Source organism: Carlito syrichta, unplaced genomic scaffold (assembly GCF_000164805.1).
Source record: "Carlito syrichta isolate Samal-C Ts95f unplaced genomic scaffold, Tarsius_syrichta-2.0.1 Scaffold287941, whole genome shotgun sequence".
NCBI classification, from domain to species: Eukaryota; Metazoa; Chordata; class Mammalia; order Primates; family Tarsiidae; genus Carlito; species Carlito syrichta.
Genome location: NW_007232037.1, coordinates 1 through 16,926, shown reverse-complemented (window position 1 = coordinate 16,926; position 16,926 = coordinate 1). Strand labels below are relative to the sequence as shown.

General features: G+C 39.6%; 1 pseudogene; it reads left to right on the top strand.

The window, feature by feature from the left end:
• The first annotated feature begins 7,794 nt into the window (after positions 1-7,794).
• On the top strand, positions 7,795-11,864 carry LOC103255226 (annotated as a pseudogene).
• Positions 11,865-16,926: the final 5,062 nt, after the last annotated feature.

Below are 16,926 nucleotides of genomic sequence, written 5' to 3'. Positions count from 1 at the left end.
CTCAGGCAATCCACTCACCTCAGCCTCCCAAAGTGCGGGATTACAGGCTGAGCCACTGAGCCCAGCTAAGAGGGAACATCTTAAAACAAAAAGATTGGGGAGGCTGAGGTGAGAGAATGGCTTGAGCCCAAGTGTTCAAGGCTGCAATGAGATATGACTGCACAACTATACTGGGCAACAGAGCAAGAATAAATATATATTTTTAAAAATTCCTCTCCTCAAAGCCCAGTATTTGTTTTCAAAATAGTCTTTGTTTGTTTTAGATTCACATGCATGACTGTTCCATGGGTATATCGCATAATGGTGGGGACTGGGCTTCTAGTGTGCTCATTACTCAAATAGTGAAAACTGTACCCAATAGGTAATTTTTTAAGCCTCACCCCTCTCCCACCCTCCCTGTTATAGAGTACCCAGTGTCTAGTAATGCCATTTTATATTCAAAATGGTCTTTAAAAGGCTTATTTAAGACATTCAATACTAAATCTATGTTAACTTTCTCTGCCTCTTTTTCCACTATTTCTGTCAGGAAGTCCCTACAGACATCCAAGAAGTAGCACCAATTGAGGTCAGGTTAAGAGATCATCATCTCAAAAAGTCTGTTGTTCAAAGTAAAGTAATTGAGAAGGCATAAGGATTCAAATGGAGGCAACTCTCTCTTTACTGAGGGATACTTTAGGGGAAAGAAAACTCTGCCATATATTCAAGCATATTTGATAACTGTCAAATGGCACAATTTTGGATTTTTTTTAAGGTTTTTATTTCTGCTGTATTTTTACATTAAAGACTGTCTCCCCAAACATATTGAGGGGAAGGAGTATATTATGTAGCTCCTTCAAGATGTTTGAATGCAAGTAAGACAATGATCAAAGGCTTTGTAAGGGATACTAAACAGGGAAAATAAAGGGATTTGAGCTTCTCCAAAAACATTCTCATTATTTTTCTCCAAGTTGTGAAGCCTAATATTCTCTCTTTGGAAGTTTCTGACTTGGAGAATCACAGAACCATACAAGGTTAGTCCTGAAGGGGGTCTTTAGTTCATCTAAATTGTCCAATGCTCTCATTTTATAGATATACAAACTGTGGCCCAAGAAGCACACTCTCTCAATACTTCTCTAAATATTATCTTTTTTTTTAGTTGGAGTCTTACTCCGTCACCCAGGCTGGAGTGCAGTGGCATACTCATGGCCACTGCAGCCTCCACCTGCTGGGGTCAGGCAATCCTTCTACCTCAGCTTCCCAAATAGCTGAAACTACAGGCAAGTGCCACCACACCCAGCTAATTTTTTTGATTCTTTGTAGAGAACAAGTTGCCCAGGCTGGTCTCGAACCTGTGAGCTCAAGCAATTCTCTCGCCTTGGCCTCCCAAACTGCGAGATTACAGGCTTGAGCCACCACATCCGGCCTATTATTACCTATTCTTCAAAGGTCACTTTTCATTTTATACATTTTACTCACTCTAAAAGCTGTTAAATGCCTGCAGTCCAGAGACTTTGTGTCCCATTCTCTACCATAGTATACTTAGCAGAGCACCAGCTCACAGCGTATAATGAATTTCCACAAAGCATCAGTTAACTAGCCAAACTGGAAAGTACCTTTCTCTAGATGAGACACTATAAAGCCTGAGGCTCTACTCACACCTTGACCCTTTGATTTAAGAAGCACAGTAAAAACTGGTGTGACCATTACCCTTATATTCAACCACTGTGCGTACAAATGTGTACATACATGTGCATGCACATATACAAAGGCCTCTTCCCATTACCTTTAACCTCAACTTTACTGTATTTTCAGACAAGCAGATCAATATTTTCTCAACCAGGACATTTACAGAGCTAAGACTCATCTAAAAAGAACATCAAAATGTTTAAACTCATTTTTATCTCCAGAGGAAAAAAAAGCATTGAAACACGCACAAATATATCTGAGAAATCACTATTAATAGGACTGTTCTTTCCCAGCAGGCCAAATGAAATAGACTCCCAAAAATAATACTTTAGAGAAGTGGAGAAGGCTGACATTATATTTCTATACTCAGATCTTTGCAAATTTTATAAAGTAAGAATGCTAATAAAAACAGCATTAGTCCATACAAAAGCAGGGTATACCCCTGCTGTTAGGCCATGCCCAACACTTAGTGCACACATACAGGCTCAGGTGCATGCACTCAAGAGCACGTTCACCACACCCTACTGTTTTAACCAGTAAAGTGGCCATATCCTGGGTCCAAAGAGATGCTGGGGAAACATCCTAGCAAAATTACAAGAATATAACAATTCCCTTAAAAACTTTATTTCCTTTGTTAATCATTAGCTCTTGCTTCCCATACCTATGCATGATGCCAACCAATGTGGCAAGTAGCAACAACCAATGCCACTTTGTCCGCTGTCTAAAGTCCATTCTATCTCTGGCTTCTCCATTTACTTCTAGCATGTTACCAAGATGAAAAATAATTGTATCACATTCTTGAACTTGCCAATGAATAAGTGTCCAGAGATTAATTTTGAATGACAGCTTTGCCATGCAGCAGAAACTTCAAATCTGACCTAAATAAAACCATTGTTGCAAGACCCATCCTTATGTCAGCTCATGGTCAGAGCACCAACAAGGAAATACCCTTTCCTGACTGTACATTAGGGGATGGCACTAGACCTATTGATAACAAATTGCAAATGGCAAGAAGAATATGGTATACACAGCTGACAATCTTTGAAAGTCAGCTTCTTGAAGGAATAGTAAACTTCAAAAAACCCCATGGTCAGAAGAGAAAAGAGCTGGTAAAATACTGAGAATTGTACCTAATGCCTAAGACACAAAGGGAGACAAGAGCACAAGTTAAAAACTCAGGCATAACATTTTTAAAGGCTCAAGTTAAATGAAATAATGTCTGGGATTTGTTTTAAAAATATCTGAGGGCAGATGGGGGGCATTATGAGATTGCTATAATGTAACTGTTGAAGCTGGGTGAGGGTTCTTGAGGGCTCAAAATAACCATCTCTATTTTTGGATATGTTTGACATTTCACAATAAAGAGTTAAAATGAAATAAAACAACATAAAAAGTTTAAGTTACCACATTCTAACCTTCTCAGTTCTATAAATCATAAGGTCATTGTTGGCCAATCGATTCCTCATTTAGATTCTTCAAGCTCATGTTTATCATCTATTTAGACCACCGATGACAAGGAACATAAAGAAATGAAAAAAACTTTTGCTTAAATTATATACTCTTATTCAGTAATGCAAGTTTATGCCATCTTCTAATGACCGTGTAACTTTTAGAATTAAAAGTAACTATAATAGGAAAAGGAGAAGAAAAGGTAGCATGGAAAAGAAGTCAAGTATAGTAGAGTCAGAAGACCTGAGCTCTAGTCTGGAATAAGTTTTATCTTAGTCATGGCACTAGATAAATCATTGCGAGTCTGCTCTCTCAACTCTTATCCAAAGGGATTAGAAATAAAGCAAGGAAGAAGATAGAGCAGGGAGAAAATGCAAAAGAAAAAGGATCACCTGCAAGTTCTCTTTCACAGTGTGGCTGTGACAATCAAGTAGACAACACATGGAAGGACTTTTAGAGAACAGAGGCTATGGCACACCCTTCCTACACTGGCTCCTGACGGTCTTTCACCTCTACCTCCTGACACCCCTCCCATGCAGGCTGCCCTCTTCAGGACCATTCCCCATTCACACCCAGTCTCTGCTCATGTTGCTGCTTCCAGTGCCAGGCCCCTTTCTCCCTGTTTTCCACATCTCCTCAGTGAACCCATCCCTGACTGCTCTTTTCCCATCTTCCCCCCAACAAAAATCCACTGTTCCTTCTTCTGTGTTCTCAAAACTCTGTAAAAATACACTGGTTTGCACACTCATATTGCTGTATTGTGGTTAATTTACCCCACTAGATTATAAATTCCTTTAAAGTATAAATTAAACCCCACTCATCATCTAGTATGCAGGAACACCAGGATGCACAAACACCAGGTAAAATATAAAAGAAGGAATTTACAGATGAATGAGCAACTAGTGAAACCTCCTTTCTTAAATCTCCTTAAAATACTTAAAATCATCTGAAACAAAGCAAATATTCAACAAATAAACAGAAACAAAATAATCTAGAAGCAATGAACAAATTTTGCAATTCCACTCATTATCCCAACAGAATATTTTAGAATTAACAAAATGATGACAAAATTCATAGCGGAGAGGAAAAATAGTTTTTAAAAACTTCGGAAAAAGAAACCGACAGATATTAAGGTATTAAGATACTGAGGTATTAATCGTTAGGATATTAACTGCAATCAACAGAACAAAATGGAAAGCCCAGGTAAAAGGTCAACTATGTATACAAGTTGAATATGTTTAAAAAGCAAACATCAGAAAACAGTGACAAAAGATTATTTAATGTATAGTATTACATTTCCTCATCCGCAATCCTACACTCATCCTGTTTCATTTACAACCAGCTTCTATTCATATTCTGATGACTCAAGTCATTTGCAACCAAGACATTTATCCCAAATCTCAGACCTGACTATTCAAAGGCCAAGGGACAACTCTATCTGGATGTTCATTGGCATGTCACATTCAATGAACACCAAATCTAGTAAATTTCTCCTACTCTATTTCCTCTTCTGGACAATGAACCACTTTCTCTTAGATTTCCAAGCTAAAAACTTGAGAACTTTTATGTAGTTTCTCCCTTAACTTCTCTATAGGTAACAAAGTCCTGTCGAATCTTCCTCCTTCATATTCCTTTAATCGATTTCCCTCCCTTCTTCCCCCTCTGCTGGCATGGCTTTAATTCTCACCCTCATCCTTTCTCACAAGAACAACTAACTCCACAGCCTCCTAACTGATCTCTCTGAGTTCTGACTTCCTTCAAAAAGTGCAATCACTAACTTGTTTTAGAGGGTGATGTTTCTAAAATGAAAATATACTTATGACATTCCCTTGCTTAAAACTCCTCCATGACGTTCTTTTTTCAAAAGAATAAAAATTCTTCTCCATAACGTACAAGAAAGTCCCTTCATGATCGAACCCTAGTCTGCCCCTCAGCTGCTTATTCCATCACTCCCCACCACCAACACCCCCCCACACACACACACTCTGACCCAGTGCTGCCTTCATCAACTGAGGGATCCCTTAGTTGTCCGGGTCTCCACACACACTGCACCTTTTCCATGTCCTTCTGCCCAATAACTCCCACTCATCCTTCAACACTCAGCTTCAATGCCAGCTCTCTTGCAAAGTATTCCTGATAGCTCTTTGCCACATATGACACAGGTGTCCTTCCTACTGCCCCTGCACCTACCCCATCACATGACTTCTTACATTATATGGTTAATCTGTCTGTTTTTCCAGTAGACTGTGTTCCTTGAAATAGAGACTTTTGAATGAATTAATGGATTCTTGATGACCAATAAGGTAATTATGGCTGTAACTAGATTTTAAGGGCATAATTAGCTGTGAAGTCTTAGAAAGTATTGACCATATCTTATCCTTGTCCATTTTCCCTACAGTATATAACACAATATACTATATGCATATTGAGCACTCAGTAAGTATGCATTGAGTGACCCCACAAAAACTTTCTCACTAAAACCCTAGACAGCTAACACTTTTCTAGGATTAGAATATTGGTCTTTTCTTCTGATTCCAGTGTTATAATATGGTTTTACTACATTTAAAAAGACTGGAAATGCAAAGTCTGCCTCCTGTTTTTTCCCCTTGACCCATGCTCTTCTAATCTACTTCCTTTATTGATCAGTTTTTTTCATCTGCCTCTGTCATCACTTCATACTTTCATTGATGAACAAATAAAATCTTACTTTTTTGCAATCTCTTGCTCTTGCTGCAACAAATCATAAGGCAAAGGAAAACTTCTGTTCTAGAATAATCAAACTGAAACCAAGGTCCAACTCTACATCCCAGACATGAGGCTCGACATGAACAAAAAGTCATATATGCAACAATTATGGTGCAAATGAAGTGAATTTAAGACCATCTGTTATTATTTAGAAGGCTTTCATTAGCATATAGATGTTTAAAATATACCTAGCTTTGAATTGTATTTTCTCTAGAATCAACCTATTATGACCATATTGGATCTAATAGAAGAAAATTCCAAATCCACGCATACATTATGTTTTATTTGCATAAATGAGAAGCATGCATATTTGTATACTTTCTGCAAGTCCTTGAAGATCTCAACTGGATAAGATTAAGAATGGAGAGGTAGCCGGGCTCGGTGGCTCAGCCTGTAATCCCGCGCCTTTGGGAGGCTGAGGTGAGTGGATTGCCTGAGCCCGCGGGTTCGAGACCCACCTGGGCAGCGAGACCTCATCTCTACAATAAATCAAAAAATCAGCCGGGCGTGGTAGCGCATGCCTCTAATTCCAGCTACTCGGAAGGCTGAGGCGGAAGGATCGCCGGAGCCCAGCAGGTCGAGGCTGCGGTGGCCAGGAGCGGCCACTGCACTCCAGGCTGGGAGAAAGAGTGAGACTCCAACTCAAAAAAAAAAAAAAAAAAAGAACGGAGCGCTAGATTACAAATGAAGAGCTAGGTTTGGTCTTAAGAAATAACAGATATATATATATGGAAGCTAGGAATTAGCCTGGCAAATAGCTCTACCTTTCCTGCGCATTTTACCAGTTTAGTTTTGCTTTAGCCTAGTCACTCTCACATGAAAATAGGTTCCCAACATCTCTGCTGTGGGAAATAATGCTTCTGACCTAAAGTTACTCAGAGGTGGAATTCCATGATACTCTCTTTAAAAGGCAGGCATCAAATCTTTGATCAGAAACCATTACAACAATTTCTATAGGCAAAACTAAATTTTGCCTTTATCATTTTATCTTCTTGCATATTTCCAAGGATTATATAATAGAGCATATGTAAAATTATGTATTGTATTAAATTTTTACAGGGTAGAAAATTTCCTTCAGTTCAATAATAAATAAAATGCAATCCTAAAATATGGAATGCTCTTCCTATGAAATTATACTTATACATTTCAATTAAATGTTTATTGAGCATACAAATGTATATGATTTATCACCTGCCTTCAAAGAACAACAACTTAGCAGGGGGAGAAGACAAGAAACTACCTATACATGCCACAATAAAAAAATTTAAGGGTCATGCAAAAGGTATGGACAAAAACGTATGAGAATTTCAAGGAAGGATCATATCCATGAGCTCAGAAAAGGCTGTTTGAAGAAAATGACACCAGGATGAATCTCAGAACAGCAGTCCTCAACCTTTTTGGCATCAGGGACCACATTCATGGAAGACAATTTTTCCACAGACTGGGGTAGGGCTGGGGGCAAAGAGAATGAGGTGGTTTCAGGATTATGCAAGTGCATTACATTTATTGTGTGCTTTATTTATATTATTATTGCATTATAATATATAATAAAATAATAAATATTATGGAATTATTATCTTGATATGAGTCTGCAAGCAGTTGATCGATTATGGTCTCTGAGCAATCAAATTTCACTGCTAATGTACTAATGGTAATCTGAATTTGCAGCCACTCCCCAGCACTAGCATCACCACCTCAGCTCCACCTCTGATCATCAGGCATTGAATTCTCATAAGGAGGGCACAACCTACATCCCTCACATGCGCAGTTCACAATAAGCTTTGCCCTCCTATGAGAATCTGATGCCATCGCTGATCTGACAAGAGGCAGAGCTCAGGCAGTGATGCAAGCAATAGGGAGTGGCTGTAAATACAGATGAGGTTTTGCTCACTTGCGACCATTCACCTCCTGATGTTCAGCCGTTCCTAACAGGCTATGGACCAGGCGTTGGAGATCCCTGTCTTAGAGTATAGGTAGTAGTCCCATTGTGGACTGAGAGAAAAAAAGAGTGTTTTCAGCTAAGAAAACAACATTAACAAAAAGCTCCAAAATGGAAGAGTACAGCACATATTCTAGAAATATCAAGCAATCAATTTAGACAAAGCATTAAGAAATAACAGCAAACGGTAGAAAAAATATAATTATAGAGTCTCAGAGCTGTCAGTGACCTAAACAAATCTGATAAAATGTAACACATGAACCCCTTCTACACAAGAAAAGGTGAGAGAAAGCACTTCCAGAATTCATGTTTATAAATATTTATCAATTATATTTATATTTTAAAATAATTATACATTACAAATTTATATATGTATAAATATAAATCTATTTAATATAATTTATAGCTCATATTTATTTTATAAATATGATAAATATTTCTAAATAAATATTGATTGGCCAGGCGTGGCGGCTCAAGCTTGTAACCCCAGCACTTTGGGAAGCCAAGGCAGGAGGATCACTTGAGGCAAGGAATTCAAGACTAGCCTGGTCAACATAGCAAGAACCCATCTCTACAAAAAATAACAATAACAAAGAAAAAATACTAATAGATATTTGTAAATATAAATGTAAAATATCCTCAACAAAACATCAAGGATCATATGTAAGGATTATATATCATGAGCAAGGGTAATTTATCCCAAGAATGCAAGGTTAGTTCAACATATGAACATCAAGAACATATTCAATCCATCATATTAATTGAATAAATGACCAAAAACACACTATTATATCAATAGGCATAGAAAAAGCATTTAACAAAATTCAACACCTTTCATGATAAGCGTACTGAATAAACTAGAAATAGAGGAGAACATCATCATTCTGATAAAGAACATTAAAGAAAATTCACAGCTCCTGCGGTTTTTTGGTTTTGTTTTTTTTTTCCTTTCTGGTTTTTTGGTTTTGGGGGTTTTTTTGTTTGTTTGTTTTTTGAGACAGGGTCTCACTCCATTGCCAAGGCTGGAGTGCAGTGACGAGATCTCACAGCAGTCTTGCTCTCCTGAGCTCAAGCAATCCTTCTACCTCAGTCTCTCAAGTAACTGGGACTACTGGTGCGTGCCACCACACCTAGTTAATTTCTGTATTTTTTGTAGAAATGAGGTCTCACTATGTTGCTCAGGCTGGTCTCAAACTTCTGGGCTCAAGTGATTCTCCTACATCGGTCTCCCAAAGCACTAGGATTACAGGCATAAGCCCCTGCAACTGGCCTATAAAATTCACAGTTAATTTCACACTTAATGATTACTCCTTTTGATCAGAAACAAGATAGACTATCGACCCGTTGGGCTCAGGTGATTCTTCTGCCTCAGCCTTCCAAGTAGCTGGAACTACAGGCACATGCCACCACACCTGGCTAATTTTTTAATTTATTGTAGAGACGAGGTCTTGCCATGTTGCCAGGCTGGTATCGAACCCCTAGATTCAGGCAATCCTCTCACCTCTGCCTCCCAAAGCACTGGGGTTACAGGCATGAGCCACTGCTCCAATGACAACTGCATATTTATAAGCAAAAGAATAAAACTGGACTCCTACCATATACAAAATTCACACAAAATGGATCAAATATCTAAATGTAAAAGCTTAAGCCATAAAACTCTTGAAGAAAATATAAGTGTGAAGCTTTGTAACCTTGAAATAGGCAACGGTTTCTTATAAAACCTAAAGCACAAGCAAAAGAAAAAAATTAAACTGAACTTCATCAAAATTAGAAAACTTTGTGCTTCAAAGGGTACTATCAAGAAAGTAAATACACACACAAAATGGGATATTTATATTTCCAAATCTTGTATCTGTTAAGGTCTAATATCCAGGCTATATAAAGAAATCTTACACATCAACAATGAAAGGCCAAATCAACTTGAAAACAAAGAAATAGACATTTCTCCAAATAAATATACAAATGACAAAAAAAAAAACCACAAGAAAAGATGCTCAACATCATTTGCCATCAGGGGAATGCAAAACAACTAATGAGATACCACTTCATGCCTGCTGGAATATTTAGAATGAAAATGTCAGCTAATAACAAGTGCTGACAATGATGTGCAGAAATCAGAATCCTCGTCATCGCTGGTAGAAATGTAAAATGGTGCAGCCATTTGAAAACAGTCTAGTAGTTTCTAAAAATGTAAAACTTTAGAATGTATAATTTAAAAATGTATAATTTTAGAGTTACCATATGATTCAACAATTCTACTACTAGATATATACCCAAGAAAAAGGGAAATCATGCCCACAAAAAAATTTTTACATAAATGTTCTTAGTAACATTATTCATAACAATGGGAAAAACAATCCAAATACTTAACAATTGATTAATGGGAAATAAAATGTAATATATACATACAGTGGAATATTAGTCAATGATAAAAAAATAAAATGCTCATACATACTACAACATGGAAGAACCTATATACATATATAGATATAAATTTTCTATGAGTCACCCTAGGCGAAAGAACCTTGAAAACAATATGCTAAGTGAAAGAAGTCGGCAACAAAGAACATTATTATGAATCTATTTATATGACATGTCCAGAATAAATATTTCTATAATATAAACTACAAAGACAGAAAATAGATTAGTGGTTGCCTAGCGACAGAGAAGACAAGTAGGAGAGTTGAAGGTGATGCATAAGGAGTGTGTGGTGTGGTTTCCTTGTGGGGTCAAGAAAATGTTCTAAAAGTGATTGTGGTAATGAATGCAGAACCATGCAAATATACTAAAAGTAAAATAATTTTACACTTGTAACGGGTGAATGTATGGTATGTGAATTATACCTCAATAAAGCTGCTATAGAAATCAGGAAAAAGTAGGTTGGAAGCTACATGCTAAATCTTTTAGCATATAAACAGAAAACTTAAATAGGATCCATAGCCCCAAACACAACATCCAAAATGTTCAAGATACAATCAAAAGTCACTCATCATACCAAGAACCAGAAAAATTACAATTTAAATGAGAAAAGACAATTAACAGATGCCAACACAAAGATGAATAGATATTGGAATTAGCTGACAAGGATGTAAAGCAGTCATTAGGCTTTAACAAGCAATTAGATATAGTCTTGAAACAAATGACAAAATATATAAATCTCACCAAAGAAACAAAATATATAGAAAAGAACCAAGTGGAAATTATAGAGTTGAAAAATACAATAACCAAAATAAAAACTCTCTAGGTGGGTGGTCTTAATAGCAGAATAATTATAACATGGGAAAGAACCAGTGAGCCTGAAACTAGAAGTTGAACAATAAGAATTACCCAATCTAGGCAGCGTGTTTGGCGGTCCCGCGGATCTGTCTCTTGCTTCAACAGTGTTTGGATGGGGTAGACCTGGGGACGCCCTCTTTTCTAGCCTCCCACTGCCCTCCGATCTCCTCTCCGCTTGCAACCTCCGAGACCACCTTCTCGGCCACCTCCTGCTTCTGGAACCAGTGAACAAACGTTTTTGCACTTAGCTCCTTCTTGCCTACCAAAAGCTCCCAGGTTCGCCAGAACTATTCCACCGAGGTGGAGGCAGTCGTCGACCACAAGGACAGTTTGCATCCGCGGGCATCCTACACCTACCTCTCTCTGGGCTTCTAGTTCCACCTTGATGCTGTGGCTCTGGACAGCGTGGGCCACTTCTTCCGCAAATTGGCGGAGGAGAAGCACGAGGGTGCCTAGCCGCTCCTGAAGACTCAAAACCAGCGTGGCAGCCGCGCCCTCTTCCAGGATATGCGGAAGCCCTCCAAGATGAGTGGGGCAAAACCCTGGATGCCATGGAAGCCGTCATGACTCTGGAGAAAAACCCGAACCAAGCCCTTTTGGACCTTCATGCCCTGGGATCTGCCCGCACAGACCCCCATCTCTGTGACTTCCTGGAGAACCACTTCCTAGACGAGGAAGTGAAACTCATCAAGAAGATGGGCGACCGCCTAACCAACCTTCGCAGAGTGACCAGCCTGAGCCTGGGCTGGGCAAGTATCTCTTCCAAAGGTTCACCCTCAACCATGACTAGGAGCCCAGGGGCTCCTCCTCCAGCCACTAGGCAGCTTTTTAACCACTCTGGAGCCCTCTCTCAAGCCCTGGACCAAGTGAAAATAAAGCTTTCTGCAGGAAAAAAAAATTACCCAATCTAAACAACAGAGAAAAAAGTAGATTGGAAAAAAATGAAAAGAACAATACCTCATGCTCTCTGAGACAATAACAAAAGATCTAACATTTATATCACCTCAGTTACAGAAAGACAGAAGAAAGTGGTACTGAAAAATTTGAAGAAATGACTAAAAACTTCTCACATTTGGTAAAAGATAAACTTACAGTTCAAGAAGATAACCTACAGTTCAAGATAACCTAAAGTTCAAGAAGGTAAGAGAAATCCAAATAGGAAAACCTAAAGAAATTCATGCAATCATAATTAAAACTAAAGACAAAGAAAAAAATCATTAAAGCAGCAGGGAAAAAGGACTGCTTTCGTGGGGAAACATGAATTCCAATGACTGAATTTCTTATCTAAAGAAGGAAACACAACATTTTTCCAATGTTGAAAGCAAATAACTGGCAACTATAAAGAGAAATAACTGATAAAATCTTAATAAAAGCAAAGAACAAAAGAAGATAAAGAACTCCATGGTTTATATCTAACCCTGAGAAATTACAAAATATGTTGATATCAACATATGAGCAATTACAAATGTTTTCTACAACAATGATTACATATTTGAGAATTACAGATTTCCTCCTCCCCATTATCAATGCCAGTGAGATTCAGTTAGGCACAAGGCTTAAAGAATATATCCTATTTTTGAAATTTGCTTTTTTTTTTTGAGTTGGAGTCTCACTCTGTCCACCCAGGCTGGAGTGCAGTGGCACACTCATAGCCACCCCAGTGTTCATCTGCTGGGCTCCACCGATCCTTCCACTTCAGCCTTCCAAGTAGCCAGAACTATAGGCACGTGCTACCACGCCCAGCTGATTTTTTGATTTATTGTAGAGGTGAGGTCTTGCTAAGTTGCCTGAGCTGGTCTCGAACCCGCAGGGCTCAGGGAATCCACTCTCTTCGGCCTCCCAAAGTGCTGAGATTACAGGCTGAGCCACCGAGCCCGGCCATGGAAATTTTCTTAGTCAAAAATAAATTGTTAATGCCGTTGTTCAAGATCTTTTATCAATTTGACAGTTTTTGTTCTAGTTAAAATTTTCAAAGCTTATGAGCCTAAAATCAGAGCCATTTATTTTTAAAAGATACAAGAGCTGTATGTCTCAACCATCTGAAATTAAAAGCCTATTTTAAATAGTATCTGCTATGGCTGGCATGGCGGCTCACATCTGTAATCCCAGTGCTTTGGAAGGCTGAGGTGAGAGAATTGCTTGATGCCAGGAGTTCAAGACTAGCCTGGGGAACATAGTGAGACCTCATCTCTGCAATCATTTAATCAATCTATCAATAAAATAAAATAGTATCTTCTAAAGACAAAGCCTGAATGAACCTCTGTAGTAACTGTCACAGTTTAACCACCTTAAAAGTCAAGTCATTACAGAGCAAATAATATTTATCCAAATCTACTCTAATTTATAACGATTGTATGTGTGTTTTTAAAACAAGAATGACAACACAAGTTTGACTAGTGACCTATTAAGCAGCCAAGAAAGAAACAGCTGGTCAGCTTACAAAACGATCAATTCAAGATCTGTTTTACATTATTTACCAACTGATTTATTCAGCCAACTTTTATCAAGCTTCTAAAAGACATCAAGTACTGTGTGAGGCAGTGATGAAAAGTTAAATAAGGCATGGTCCCAGACTTCAAGGAACTCCTAATCATGAGAAAAATGGACCTATGAGATATAGTTTAAATAAAATGTAGTAAATACTTTAACAGGTACATGTACAAAACACCAGGAAAGTATTTATCCTATTTATATTTATCCTGTTTTTTAAAAAGATTTGTTAAATACCATTGTTCCTCAGGGTTCTATCATCCCCTCTTCATGCTCTCAGCCCTAGAAACCTATCACTGCCACATGGAAAGCATTTTTTAAATAATAAGGTCTGGCCCTGCAACAGACCAAGTAAATCAGAAACCCTGTGGATGTCTTAATCACCCCCATCCTTACCATTCACAAGCTCCCCAGATGGTTTTAAAGTAGTACCTGTGTTGAATACCACTGGACCAAGCAATCTCATCTACAGACCATTAAAACAGTGTAAAAATTGGCCGGGCATGGTGACTCATAGCTGTAACTCCAGCACTTTGGGAGGTGGAGGCTAGAGGATTGACAGAGTCCAGGGGGTCGAGACCAGCCAGCTGGGCAACTTGGCAAAACCTTGTCTCTACAATAAATCAAGAAAAATGAGTCAGGCATGGTGGTGCACAACTGTAGTTCCTGCTACTAAGAAGGCTGAGGTGGAAGGATCGCCTGAGCCCAGCAGGTTGAGGCTGCATGGCTGAGTGTGCTACAGACTTCAGCCTGGGCGACACAGAGGGAGACTCTGGAGAAAAAAAAAGTGGAGATAGCTCTGCTCTGGATCATGAAGGGCCCAGGATATAACAACCCCCTTAATTGGTCTTGCCCCACTCTAACCCATTCTCCACAATACTACCAGAGATAATGCTGCAGAAGGCTTAGTAGGACTGGTTTACATGCTAAGTGTCTGAGAGCTGACGAGAATTTTGAAAGAAAACAAGTGTCATAATCAGATAGATACTTTAGAAATGGAACCACCCTAGCAGCAGTGTGGAGGAGGAATTAGAGTATAGGACCCAGAGGCAAGAAGGCCCTTGAGGCAGCTGCTGACTGTTCAGGAAAAACATAATAGTCTGAACCAATCTTCTGGCTATTGGTTGATATCAACATATGAGCAATTACAAATGTTTTCTACAACAATGATTACATATTTGAGAATTACAGATTTCCTCCTCCCCATTATGGCTATGAGGAGAGAAAGGAAAATTTGTGGTAGCAGCAATGGGATTTATGATAGATTTAATATGAGGAGAAAAGAAGATGAATCTAAGGCTTCTAGGGTAAAGATCTTAAAATAGGAGTATTTGTATATATGCTTGAAGGGGCTATGGGTAGACAGAAGGGGAAGGAAAAGATAACCACAAATGAAGTATGAAGTATCCATGTATAGTTATGCAACAGGTAGATGAAAATTGGGACTTGAAGTTCAAGAGAAAGGGGGCCCAAATATACATCTTTGAAAACCATAAATATGCAGGTACTATTTGAAGTCATAAAAGGAAGTATAATCTGACAAGGAAATTAGAAAGAGAACAGAGAAAAGAACAAAAATGAAACCCTGAGGAATGCCACATTAATCAGAAGAATTTTTTTTAAAAGAGGGAAGCGTCAAGAAAAAGTTTTGTTGTTTTGTTTTAGATGGTGGAAACCTGAGCATGTGTACAGGCTGAGAGAAAAATACGATAATATGGGGAGAGATCATAGATGTTATCATTAGAAAGGAAGAACCCTCTTCCTCTGAGATAAATGTTAAGGCTTTCAGAAATCAGATAAATACAAGCACAGACAAAAATGACAAATCCTTAAGAGTTCAGGGCTAATGCTCACCAATTTTTTCTGTGAAATAAGAAGCAAAACAATAAAGAGAAGGCAAGAGTAGGACCAAGAATTAGCGAAGAATAGTAAAAATACATAAACAGCTCTTTAGATTTTAGGACACAAGAGGAATCTACCTGCAAGGACACGGCAGGTAGGATGGGGATGGGGGATGAGTTCCAGGCAGTGCAGAATCAGAATCCAGAAGCAGAATCAGAAGTCGGAATCCAGAAGTGTAGAAACAGCACCCAACAGCACAGTTACGTGATTTTCTCTAGCCTGCCCCTGGGGAGACCAGGAGCAGAGAAAGCTGACTGATCCACCCAGGCTTGAGACCATCACAGCAAACACGGCAAGAATAGCACAGGGCCCATAACAATGCTTTTATAATTTGTAAAAAATCAAATTTATTTTACTCTTTTTAAAAACAGACTATTTCCTCTGGCAGCCAGAGTGAGTGTTAGAAGAGGGGAGGGAGAAGAGTGCATAATTCCTCTTTCACTATTTGAGAACTTGTCAGAACTTTCACTGCTAAACATATCTGACCTGTACAACAGCTGATTCCAAGAAATCCAAACCTGATGCCTCCCGGCTCTTAAAGGATGACAATTCACTGCAGCTCCCTGGACTGCCCAGCTAGTAGATAAAATGCAACACTACTCATATACCATGCTATTTCAGCTGGGAGGTAAGGACTCTTTCTTTCCTAAAGAAAGGTTCTGTAAACACTGAATATTGGGGGGACGGGGGGAGGGGGCGGAGGTAATTATATTGCAAAGCCCGCTGAACAGCAGTCAAAGAATCCTTCACAGAGGCAATTAACATAAAACAACGCATGTCCCAAAGATAGCAGAATTCTATTTCTTCTGAATAAATGGAGTAGCTGACCACCTAATTGCTTCATGGAGTTACCCACTTGTCTTGGCCCACACCACTCTTCAGGTGGAGGGTCAAAGCCCTTGGGACAGCGGACTTGTTGCTACCATCAAGTGGAGGGTACAAAAGCCCTGGAAGGAAGAGGAGGCTCGGCTCGCACACCCACCACGTGCCAGGCCTACCGGGTGCCAGACTCTGGACGCGGCACTTTTCACGCTAGGGACGACTTAAGGTGTTCAAACTGTGGGTCTGGCATTCAGGAGGGTGGGCCAATGGATGAAGGCTTGAGCGCAAAGGAAAGACAGACAAGTTAGCGACGTGGTTGGTAAAAGTGAGAGGAGAGGGGAGCTGGGAGGAAGACGCCTGGGAGCAGAAGGGCAAGACCCAGAGACACCTGGGGGGGGGGGACGACCGGCGTGTAGCGGGGACACGGCAGGCAGGATGGGGATGGGGGATGAGCCTGCCGAAGCGCAGCCCCGCTGAGGTGAGGGCGAAAGTCCGACCCCGGCGGGACAAGGGTTTCCTCCCGGGAAGACGCCCCGAGGGATCGCAGGGATGGGACGCGGCACCAGCGCCGCGAAAGAGGGGCTGGGGGGGGAGGCCAGGCGTTCGGCCGGGCTGGGGTGCAGCCACGAAGCCCGAGA